General features: G+C 42.1%; 1 long non-coding RNA gene across 2 annotated transcripts; it reads left to right on the top strand.

Annotated features, from left to right (window-relative positions):
* The first annotated feature begins 5714 nt into the window (after positions 1-5714).
* LOC108695590 lies at positions 5715-8779 on the top strand. 2 transcript variants are annotated; one of them, XR_005962152.1, is made up of 2 exons: positions 5715-6246; positions 8272-8779. It is a non-coding gene; the product is annotated as an uncharacterized LOC108695590 (long non-coding RNA). The 2 variants fall into 2 exon arrangements; XR_001932156.2 differs by lacking the exon at positions 5715-6246 and adding an exon at positions 6265-6571.
* Positions 8780-10758: the final 1979 nt, after the last annotated feature.

A 10758-nucleotide genomic window follows, 5' to 3' on the forward strand; every position in this document is an offset into this window, starting at 1 on the left:
CTCTTAACCATCTGTTGTCTGTGAGTATAAGAGACCACTGGGACCACTGCAGATTATAGTGTAGGTACCAACTATACCCCATTCTCTCTCATCACCTAAAATAAGCAACACGGTTGATGTGTTTCTTTCACCACAGTAAAAGACAATCTCTGGGTTGCAAAACTAAACCCTTGTTTAGTGGTAAATTAATCAAGTATACTACACTATATTACTTTTCTGTTTTTTCCCCCTCAAACTTTTTTGAGGTATACAGTGATTTATTTTGAAATTGACATTTTGTTTAGAGGCAGAAGAGAGCCTGACAAATTGCTGGACTGGGAACACGCTGTGTTTGGGATTCACCTTTGTGAAAATATTTAAGTTTATGTCTTCCATTGTGCTGATGCCCTCTCCTTCCAGCCACCTGCGGCAAGCCTGAGTCATTTTGTGGACATACATAGTGAAGGATCCACCGTGGTGCAGGGTAGATCCCTAAACTAGGACCAGTAGGTCTCTGGGGTAATGGCGTAATTGTCTGACGAACTTGGGCATTATCTGGACCCAGGGCCGGGCCAAGGTAGTTTGGCACCCTAGGCAAGAGTTTCAATTAGCACCCCCCCATTGAGCATTACCATTTCCCACTTTACCATCACAATATTTAAATAAAGCAAGCAAGAAAGTGTACAACAGATTAATTAATGAAACTTTTCATTTATATAAATATGTAATGTTAACAGAAATAAGGTAATATCATTAATAATAATAATATCAATATACCTCAACCCACTTACTAGGGTTTCTGGTTCTTTTGAGCAAGCAGACAATGAATCCACAGCAATGAGCGTATAGTAAAGTGAAATATTGTGAAATAAATCACTTGATTGTTCTACATAAATGATTACACTTAGACTAAACAATAATTACAATATTTACAGTTACAGATAACACAAGTCTACATAGTTGTTACCAAAAAGGCAGGGGAATAGAGTTCGGCTTCATCTCTGCCTTCCCCTCTGGTCTTCATTCCTCACATGTCTTGTCCCAGGCTCCTCTGGCTTCTCCAGCTCTCTAGCTGCCTCCTCTCAGCTGCCCAGCCCCCTGCTCATTTGTCCAGAGTTCTTTTTTCCTGGGGTCTCACCTGCCCCCACAGAAACCCTCCCAACTGCCAAGATGCTGTGATAAACCCCCAACTTGCCTACATCCTGTTGAGCAAGTTTTCTCACATACACAGTCAGTTTTATGGTCCCCACAGCAGACATAGACCTTAGTAATCACAGGAAAACCTTTGTTATGATAATCAGGGCTTCAGGTAAGTTCCCTGAACAACAGCTTTCATAGTAAATAACTAAATCAAGATGCCAATTTCTTATAAAGGGAATGGAAGGGATCAGTTATGGGGAAAGGCAAGTTGGGATTGGTTACACTGGAGAAGAGACAGTTAAGGGGGATATGATCACTATATATAAATATATAAGGGGGATATGATCACTATATATAAATATATAAGGGGGATATGATCACTATATATAAATATATAACTGGATATGATCACTATATATAAATATATAAGGGGGATATGATCACTATATATATATATAAATATATAAGGGGGATATGATCACTATATATAAATATATAAGAGGGATATGATCACTATATATATATATATATATAAATATATAAGGGGGATATGATCACTATATATAAATACCGTATATACCCAAGTATAAGCCGAGTTTTTCAGCATTCAAAATGTGCTGAAAAAGTCTACCTCGGCTTATACTCGAGTCAGCGGGCAGTAGCTGAGATTGCAGTCACTTTTAATCATGCCTATACCAACAGTTCACTTGGGGAGAGACTGCAATATCACACAGCGCCCTCTGTTGGTTATATGAAAGAATAACAGTGACTGCAATATCACACAGTGCCCTCTGTTGGTTATATGAAAGAATAACAGTGACTGCAATATCACACAGTGCCCTCTGTTGGTTATATGAAAGAATAACAGTGACTGCAATATCACACAGCGCCCTCTGTTGGTTATATGAAAGAATAACAGTGACTGCAATATCACACAGCGCCCTCTGTTGGTTATATGAAAGAATAACAGTGACTGCAATATCACACAGCGCCATCTGTTGGTTATATGAAAGAATAACAGTGATGACAATATCACACAGCGCCCTCTGTTGGTTATATGAAAGAATAACAGTGACTGCAATATCACACAGCGCCATCTGTTGGTTATATGAAAGAATAACAGTGACTGCAATATCACACAGCGCCCTCTGTTGGTTATATGAAAGAATAACAGTGACTGCAATATCACACAGCGCCCTCTGTTGGTTATATGAAAGAATAACAGTGACTGCAATATCACACAGCACCATCTGTTGGTTATATGAAAGAATAACAGTGACTGCAATATCACACAGCGCCATCTGTTGGTTATATGAAAGAATAACAGTGATGACAATATCACACAGCGCCCTCTGTTGGTTATATGAAAGAATAACAGTGACTGCAATATCACACAGCGCCATCTGTTGGTTATATGAAAGAATAACAGTGACTGCAATATCACACAGCGCCATCTGTTGGTTATATGAAAGAATAACAGTGATGACAATATCACACAGCACCCTCTGTTGGTTATATGAAAGATTAACAGTGATGGCAATATCTCACAGCGCCCTCTGTTGGTTATATGAAAGATTAACAGTGATGGCAATATCACACAGCGCCCTCTGTTGGTTATATGAAAGAATAACAGTGACTGCAATATCACACAGCGCCCTCTGTTGGTTATATGAAAGAATAACAGTGACTGCAATATCACACAGCGCCCTCTGTTGGTTATATGAAAGAATAACAGTGATGGCAATATCAAACAGCACCCTCTGCACATGGTAGTGGGACAGTGGGACAATGCACACAGTAATCCGTTTGGCAATTCTCTGTCACCATCAACTTTGCAAAGAAGTCTGGTTGATCGCTGGGGGGTCTCTTTGGCGGAATGTGCGCTGCTGGGAGACAGGGATGTAGTTGTGTCTAGGCTTATACTAGAGTCAATAAGTTTTCCCAGTTTTCGTAGGTAAAATTAGGTACCTCGGCTTATACTCGGGTCGGCTTATACTCGAGTATATACGGGTATATAAGAGGGATATGATCACTATATATAAATATATAAGGGGGATGTGATCACTATATATAAATATATAAGGGGATATGATCACTATATATAAATATATAAGGGGGATATGACCACTATATATAAATATATAAGGAGGATATGATCACTATATATAAATATATAAGGGTTCTCACCCTGACGAAGATTCTGATACGGAATCGAAACGTTGGTCCACCAATAAACCTGATTTATAACTAGATGACCTGTGTATCCTGATTACTTTTGGAGTGCCGTCACCTATGGGACATTTAAATATATAAGGGGATATGATCACTGAACTAACAAGAAGTGAGGTTTCAAGCCCAGCACAAGGATAAATAAAACCAGTGTCACAAGGACAGCCTGATAATTTACAGTTAATGCACAATGAATTCTTATTAATAGCCCTTATTTAGTAAAAAAAATGTTTAGCTCTGTACATTATATACATCTAAAAGCTTATTATTCAATCTAGGCAAATATAGCATTTTTTTGCATTTTAAAGTATTATATTTCTATAATAAATCATACAAAACAGTCCCCGGCAACACATCAGCCCAAGCTTACAACCGAATAATCACAGCGCACACTAAACAGCAGCTCCCACCCCCAGTTAGACCACACATAACCCTAATCTGCTCAGCACATCAGCCCCCACCCTCAGTCACAGCATGTCGCCCTACCAGAGGCCCAGATATTCAGAATTAATAAATGTGTCAGCTGCCATCATTCATCCACATAAACTTAGCCCCCTTCTTGATTATCCCCCAGTGCCAGAAGCCATTATATTACCCCAATGTATCTGTGCCAGCAGCCATCATATTGCCCCCCTATACGGTACCTGTGCCAGCAAGTACCAGCAGCCATCCATCCATACTGCCCCCCTGTGCAAGCAGCCATCAATACTGCCCCCCCGTACCTGTACCAGCCCAGCAGCAACATTAAAAAATATAGCCCCCAAATCTGTACCTGGCTGAGCCAGCAGCAGGGGCCTTCACAGTACACATAAATCCAATCTTCAGTGGTGGCAGTGCCAGCAAACTTTGTGGACTGTTGCTGCGAGTGCTGAGCCTGAGCCACACCAACACACTAGGGCCAGGCCAACAACTCTCTGCCTAGTTGACGTCAGTGACATGCCGTGTATATGCAACACAAGACACGATGCGCAACTGGACAGCATCTTAAGCTGCAGTAAATTGCCGACAGAGGGAGAAGGTTAGCGGAAGGGAAGGTGAGGGTGAGGCGGGAGGTTCTGCCCGGAAATAAATAATTAAATAATCACTATTTAAAAAAATTTAAAAAAAAAAAAAATCTGAAATAAATAAATAAATATTTTTTAAAGTGCGCCCCTCAATGATGGCGCCCTAGATGGAGTGCATCAGCGGCCGCACCCTCCAGTAGTGTTGACAGTAGGTAAACTCAGTCCTGTTGAGGTACCCTCATTAAATAACATTGGTTTTCAAAGTCCTAAAAGAAGCCCTCAATGTCTCCATCGGTCTCTTTAAATTGTTTAAAGTCTTTGTGGGTTGCTCTAGGTCTCTCCCATGCAACCTGAGGAGAGGTAGGGTGCTGGCTTATTTGGATCTCTGCTGTTACTTGGGCAGTTTGTAGCGCTGTCTGTCTTTTCACATACTCTCTCTACCATTCCTGGGCTTTGTGAATTACATCTTTTTTATCCTCTGGAGTGGCATCAGCCCCTAATATAGCCATTTCCTCCTCATACCATATGACCCAGCGACTTTTGCCCCCATGGCCCTGACTTTTTGGCATCCTTCCATAATTTATGCTTGTGGAGCGAGTGCTTATTTGCACTATATATATAAATAAAGGAGTTAACTTTCTAATGACTTATCTCAGGGGCAGGCCAGACGACTGGGCAACCTAGGTAATACAGCCGGCCAGGAGCGACGAGCAGAAAAGAGGCGCAAGATGCAAAGCTGGACACCAGGGAGCATTGAAACATGGACTAGAGTAGGCAGAGAGCACTTCAACAGGCACCTGCCCAGCACCCATCATTGTTGTGCCCTAGGCAGGTGCCTTTTCCGGCCTTGAATTATTTTGTTTTTGAGTGTTTCTGAGAAGTAATTAGAATAGACTGAGGATCAAATAGATAAAGTTCACATTGGGCCCTTGACTGCTTTTATAGCTCTAGGGAGATAAAATAGAGTAAGAGTAAAGTTACAAGGACAAAACACAGTTAAATAAATATTTGATAACAAAACATAGTGATAAAACTCTAAAAGTGAAACTATTTCCCTAGATGAACTCCATGTCAGTACTCATTGGGATAGCCCCTCCTCCCTGCTCCCATTTGAAGGACCCTTCCCAAGCCTTTGAAAGGCCAACCACACCCACTTACCGGCGTCTTTTTTTTTTCCCCTTCTCTTTTGCTTTTGGCTTTTGTTACCATTGGAAGCAAAATTTCTTTTTAACCTTGGGAAAGCATAGGCCTGCCCAAAAGGCATCCTAGGGACAGGGGTTTTGGTCCATGGGACCTTTTGTTCCCCAGCTCACTACCTCATATCTGAAGTCTTCTGAACTTCAGCGTCTGGATCAGGTAAGGCACTGGTGTGCAATGTTTGCTACTCCTTGTCTGCCTGTGTTTCAGTTGCCTTCCTGTATTGCTATCAGAGCATTTGGTGGCTGGTGCTTGTCCCCCATCCGTGTGCCCTCCTGACCTGCCCAGACGGCATCCGGTGGCAAAGGTGTACAGACTTTTGTTTTCTTTTATGTTTTAATGGGGCAGGTTAATGGCCAGCTGCCTCCCTCAACAGTCTTTCCTAAGGTGGAGGTAGTCAAAATAATAAAAAATAAAAATAAAAACAAAAGTTGCTCTATAGGCTTCAGCCAAAATAGCAGCAAACGTGGGCCCTTGCAGGAGGCACCAACACTAATTATCCAATTTGCCTCTGTATAACCTCAGCAGTTGCTTTTGGTTACCTGCTTATGCAGACAAATCAGATTATTCCTCTGTCTGTGCTGATACCAGCTGAGTATAATCAAGTGATTCCTGTGCAACTGCCAGCTATAGCAAGTGGAGATGGCCCCGCCCACTCTAAATTCAGCAGACTAGAACGCTGCTTCAGAAGCCTCAGGTAAGTACTGCTGTTGTAAGTAAACTTGTGAGGTCTGTCTTCCTATTAACAATGAACCTCCTAATGGATGTACAGAGTGTCCTGAAATAGGTGGCATTAAGGGTTCTGCTTCCAGCCAGTGACATAACTACCAGGGGTACACCCCCTTGGGGCCCACCGGAGCTGCAATAATGGTTATCGCAGGAGGCTGGGCAGGGGGAGATATTACAGTTTGCACGATTCATAGGGGGGAGAGCCCAACAGGGGGCCCAGGTGTACATGCTGTACCAGGGCCCACCGGTGAGAAGTTATGCCACTGCTTCCAGCCTTGTATAATAAGCAGCAGGTAAGAAGTGTGTCCATATGCGGTTCTGCAGTGTACTAAAGTCTTACTAACTGCTTGCATGCTATATAATCATATGCGTATCTGCACTGTTTGCTTCTGGTTGTTTGCCCACCTGAAACCAGTAGCCCTAATACAAATAGATAAATGGGCTAGCATGCTCTTATACTGACATGTATTGTATACTGACATGCAGGGTGAGTTCAGGCCATTTGAATACATGACATCAGTAGCCCTATTGAATATGGATCTCTGGGCTTGGTGGCTGCTAGGCCCTGATATATACTTGCTCTAAGCAGCAGCTAATCTAAAATTTGTATTCCAGGTTGCTGTGATTGTATCTATGTGCTCCTATCTTGTTCTGCAGTATATGTTCTGGCTATTGCTCACCTGGAACAAGTAGCCCTAATGGATGTGTAGAGCACAGGTCTTGCTGGCTGCTAGGCCATGATACATGCTATCTAAACTATGTATTACATGTTGCTGTGATTTAATCTGTGTGCTCCTATTTTGTTCTGCCATATATGCTCTGGCTATTGCTCACCTGGAACAAATAGCCCAAATGGATGTAGAGCACAGACCTGGTGAGCTGCTAGGGCCTGATATAGGATTGCCCTAAGCAGCAGCTAATATAAACTATGTGTTACATGTTGCTGGGATTGTATCTGTGTGCTCCTAGTTTGCTCTGCAGTATATATTCTAGTTATTGCTCACCTGGAATGAGTAGTCCTAATGGATGTAGATCACTGGGCTGGGGGGGTTGCTAGGTTCTTATATAGGCTTGCTCTAAGCAGCAGCTAACCTAAACTATGCATTACATGGTATTGTGATTATATCTGGGGTACATTGGGGTTCAATACCAATGAGTACTGACATGGATACTTACATGTGAATGTCTTATTATGCCATTGCTTTCTTCCTGGGAAAAGGTATGGCTTAATCAATTAAGCAGGGAATGTAATTTATTACTGTACTTGCCAATGTTTCTCCCTGTGGTAGGTAAGTTTAAATATGGTCTTGATAAACACAACAGTTTTCTGAAGCTCGTCTGTCATAAGGATCACTGGGTTAACAATAACCACAGGTATGTAGCACATTTGGGGCAGTTGAATGTAAATTCTCCCAGATTTAGCAGCCTTGTATTACAGATCACTGCCTGCATGAATGGAGGGCCAGGTAACAATTGCTTATTCCAGTCAAATGTGCAGTATAATTACTATCCATTGCTGGGGCTCTGGGGTTGGGCATGGTGCTCTGCTGGAACCAGTATCTTAGGGCCCTGACCGAGGCATATGTAATAATCACATGGTTTAATACGGGGATCAGCAACCTTTACTATCAAAAGAGCCATTTTGGCCCATCTTCCACTATAGAAAAATAGTCTGGAGCCGCAAAACATAACACAGCTTATATATATATATTTGTGTGTGTATGTGTCCGCTTCCCATTGGGCCCGCCGCACATTCTCCAATGTTAACCCTTACTGGGTTATTTAGTGCCCAAACCGCTTGGCGAGTCTGGCACCAAAGGAGGAGGCCAGCCAGCTGTTTATTCGGCAATATTCTATTTATTGTGCGGCTATGCGATGTCGCCTGGGAATACCTGACCCTGGTATATTAGTGGATAAGAGGGGTGGCATCTGTTACTGTCTTAGCGCACTCTGATCATATCTTCAGGTAAAGCGTATTAATCTTTCTCAACAGATCCTGCCACACACCGACCGAACTTCTGCAAGAGGCCCGCAACCTACCTTGCGCCAGATGATCCCCACAGCCAATGGTGTCAAACAGCCTGAAGGAAAACAATTGGGAATAAAATAACAAACTGTAACCAAAATAAAGGAGAAAATTAGTCAAAATGAAAATAGGGGTAACAAAGCCAAAAATAAAAAAGAGATTATTAACGGTTAATGATATTGTCAGAAAAATGGAAGCTCAGCAAGGTCGTTAACAGCCTTTCGATCTTATTGTTACTTATTCTTTGCAGGGAAACCAGTTCACCCTTCACAAGCTGCTATGTCTATTTTTCTTAGGGGTATTTATAAAAGAACACTTTTACATAAATGTAACTGAAAATGTATACATAATCACTAGATTGGTGAGATAACATACAAAGTAGCACAACTGTATCGTTTGGCTGACTGTAGCCACAAGAAGGCTGTAAAGTTCCATCTATGGTGTATTAAACAATAAACTTCAATTTAACAGTCCAGACTCACTCTACTGTCCTTTTTGGCTGGCCTGGTTGGAAAAAAAGGGGGTAAGGATATCGGGAGGGCAACATATGGGTTGATTGAATATGACAGGAGAACCATCAAGCCAAATCTCTTCTTAGGAAAAGACCAATATATTCTTAAGAAAAAACAGAGGATTTACAAAAATGGAGACATCGGGAGAGTTTCATTTAGTCCTTTTGGCGCTAGAACATCCAATTTGTAGATCCATCTGGATTCCCTTTGTAACAACAGTAAATCCCTGTTGCCCCCTCTTCTAGGGACTGGTACATGATCAATTAACATATGTCTGAAATGGGGCAGCGAGTGTCCCAGTTTTAACCAATGTTTCGCCACTGGTTGGTCCGCTCTGCCTGTAGAGAGGGCAGCTCGAATAGCACACCTGTGATTATTCATGCGTTCCCTATATGTCGTTGAGGCTTTACCTACATAGTATAGACCACAAGGGCACCATGCTAAATAAATTACATGATCTGAAAGGTATGATAATCTGTGCTTAATGATGGGTAAAGAAAGTTACCTGTGACATCCCACTGCACGTTAGGCAGCCTGTGCACTTGTAACAGCCATCCTTCAAAGGTCTGTCCAGCCACGTACCCCTGACTTTTCGTTCTGGGAGCACATCTTTGACTAATAACAAATCCCCAAGATTGCGTCCCCATCTGTAGGCTAGCAAGGGCCTTTTCTTATTTAGGAAGGGGAGGTGTGGATCTGAATTAATAATATCCCACCTTTTGGTCAAGGAGTCCTTGAGTTGTCCACTGATAGTGGTCCAAGTTGTTGTAAAAATTATGTCTGGTGGTGGTTTCTTTTCTTTATTTGTTGCCAATAGTTCCTCCTGGGACTTCCCCTTTGCTTTCTGTAGCTGTTCTTGTATGAGCCCAGACGAATAGCCCCTGGATTCAAATTGAGAGGCCAAGTTGTCAAGTTGTTTGATTGCAGTCTCTGTATCAGAATTGTTCCTAATAACTCGCAGGAATTGCGAATAAAGGACCCCTCGGGACATATGTGGGGGGTGATGTGAACCTGCCTGTATAAGGCTGTTTCTATCTGTGGCTTTCTTGTTTAGCGTGGTGCCAACCCCCTCTCCTAGTCTAAAGATGGTTATGTCTAGATAATTGATACTCCCTTTGTCATAGGTCATTGTTAGTTTTATAGGAGAGTCAAAGGAGTTCAGGGTCTCCATGAATGTACAAAGTTCAGTCTCGGTCCCACCCCAAAATAGCAAGAGATCATCTATGTAGCGCTTGTAGAACAGTATGTGTCTGTTTGCTAGGGGCAGAAGTAAATGTTCCTCATATTGTTCCATAAAAATATTGGCAAAAGAGGGCGCTACATTTGATCCCATTGCTGTGCCCGCTGTCTGTAGAAGAAAGGAGTCCCGGAAAATAAAATAATTGTATGATAGAATGAGGTCCAATAATGACATCAGGTATTCTACTGGGGGGGCCCTTGTGTTTGGTCTGTAGTGCTTTTCTACATGCTGCAATTCCCATATCATGAGGGATAACCGTGTACAGGCTAGATACATCCATAGTCACCAGCAGAATGTCTGGAGGAATCCTAACGTCTTTTAGCATCAAAAGTAAATTTGTGGTGTCCATACATATGAAGCCATGTTCTGCACTAAGGGTTGTAAAAAGTGGTCCACATATTTAGCCACTGGCTGGAAGAGGGATCCTATGGCCGAGATAATAGGACGTCCCGGGGGCGCAGTCAGGGATTTATGGATTTTCGGAAGGGTATAGATGAACGGTATTTTAGGAAATTCAGTAGTTAGATACTATTTAGTCGACTCCTCTATCCACCCACCTGCCACCCCCACTGTAATTAAGCTGTCAAACACTTTCTTAAATTTCACGGTTGGATCGGATTTTAGTTTAGTATAGGTGGTGGTGTCAGATAGTTGGGCTGATTTTATATATATATATATGTATGTATGTATGTACCGTATGTA

The sequence above is a fragment of the Xenopus laevis genome, chromosome 6S (genome assembly GCF_017654675.1).
Source record: "Xenopus laevis strain J_2021 chromosome 6S, Xenopus_laevis_v10.1, whole genome shotgun sequence".
Classification (NCBI taxonomy): domain Eukaryota; kingdom Metazoa; phylum Chordata; class Amphibia; order Anura; family Pipidae; genus Xenopus; species Xenopus laevis.